We start from the raw sequence: 2161 nt of genomic DNA, 5'->3' as shown, positions 1-2161 counted from the left end.
TCCCTGTTTTTCTTTCCTAAATCCTGAAAAAACGGTGTTGCTCCGCATAATATTCTTTTAGCTCTCTCTCTCTCTCTTGCTCTGCTTTCTCCTCAGCTTCCGCCTTCTCGCGTCGCTCTTCCGCATCGAAACTATTCCACGCACGGCGACTTCTTTCACGAATCTTAGTCACTGCCCAAGCCGGCATCTCCATGTCAATCCAATGATAGTACATGCACATAGGCGAAGGAGACTACAACAATAAACAAGAATGTTTATTAAAGAATCTATCAAAATACCAACAATATCTATTTGTGATGGTTAAAGCATACCGGAGGCTTGTCGTACTCTGAAATAGCTATGGGTGTGTCGGTGTACAAAAAGAGGGGTACACTTTTTGTACCGCTATAACTGTGCACGGGCAGATAGAGCCACGCCCACGGCCACACCAAGCAGGGCAGGGGAGGTAAGCCAGGGTAAGACCGAAGCCCAGGATAACTGGAACAATGCCAAGACCAAGGCCACAAAGAGAGAAGGGATGAAGCGGGCTCCCCCCGGCAAGATCCTTGCCGGGGGCAGCCTTAGCAGCCCCGGCAAGACCCTTGCCGCGGCAGCTCGCCCCACGCCCACGGAGCAAGTCACCCTTGAGTCCATGGCCTCCTCCATGGTCCACCATGTTGGGGCAAGGGCTCGGGAGGCGCCTCCGTGGTAGCATGCAGATCTTTGTGAAGAAACATTCAAGATCAGATGAGCACCAGAAGACGACGACCCTTGGCGAGACCCCAGCCGAGGAAAACCACGAGGCCCCCGGCAAGCGCCTTGCCGGGAACAACAGCGGGCGCCACGGCAAGACCCTTGTCGGGGCCCCGGCAAGGCCCTTGCCGAGGGACTCTACAGGGCCACCGCCAGGCCCACGCCAATCAAGCCTCCACCGCCGTTCGCATGCAGCTGCCGACCCAACCAACTGGGCAGGCACCTGCGTGGCGGCATGCAGATCTTCATCAAGTCTCCGCCACCGCGCCACCTCAGCTGCCTGCCTGCCTACATGGAATCGCACGCACCGCTGGCCAGGGCGCGTGTCGACACAAGGAAGAGCGGCAATGGACGGGACAGGCTCCGCCCCCGTCCCCGGTAAAGCGAGATGACACCTAAGCAGACGCATTAAATGCGCCTTGTCATGTAATGCGAGGGATAAACTCGCAACACTGTACCCTTTCCACCTCCTGTGTGCCACTGTGGCAACCCCTTTTTCCTATAAAAGGAGGCCCGAGGCAACCAGGAGAGGGATTCGGCTTTTTGGAGCTCCTCACGCCCCATAGCTAGTTCAAGAACACAAATATACATCCACCAAAGCAGGAGTAGGGTTTTACGCGTCCTCGCGGCCCGAACCTGGATAAATGAATCGCGTGCTACCTATTTGATCCACTCTTCTCTCAACCCCGCACCCCACAACTGTAGTAGGGATCCTTGTAATCCCATAGGTGTCGTTTCCACCGACATCTTTGGCACGCCAGGTAGGGGGCGTGCAGTTGTGAGAATCGGCTTTAGCGACTAGTTCAGCGCTTCTTCATCACCATGGTGCCCAAGAAGAAGGCAACGGTGACGGTCGGCCCCTCGGGAGCCGGATAGCCCATCCCGACGTGGGCGAGCAGCACACCGGTCGCGGAGAGGACCCGGGGCGCAGCTCGCGAGCACCAAGACCACCTCAGCAGCCGGAGCTTGGGAGGCGGTGACGTTCGCATGCTCGGCGATGAGCCGCACGTCGCCAAATCTAAAAATGGAGCCAGGCCCCCCGCAGGCGGCACGGGGCCCTCCAGATGCGCCGTCGCACCGCCCGAAGGCGGCACGGTGGCCTCGAAGACTCCCACGTCGGCGCCCACGGCGCACTCCTCTCAAGCTGCACGCGACGAACTGCGTCGTCGCGACGAAGATCCCGGCCGCCGCCGCGGAAAGAGCCCCGAGCACCACTCTCGGGACGCAGAAGACCTGCCCGCTCGCTGAAGCACTGGTGAAAATGGCGTGCGACCGCGGGACCGTGATAGAGCTCCTTCTAACATAGTTAGAAGTCGGAGCGCGTCGCGGTCCGTGCAGGTTTTGCTGCCACCGACGTCGGCAGAGGCCCTGGCGCGCGCGCAGTTTCTCCTCGACTTTCCTCCCGCTACGGGGAAACTCGACGAATGGA

This window comes from Triticum urartu, chromosome 7 (genome assembly GCF_003073215.2).
Source record: "Triticum urartu cultivar G1812 chromosome 7, Tu2.1, whole genome shotgun sequence".
NCBI lineage: Eukaryota > Viridiplantae > Streptophyta > Magnoliopsida > Poales > Poaceae > Triticum > Triticum urartu.
This window is presented reverse-complemented; position numbering follows the sequence as displayed.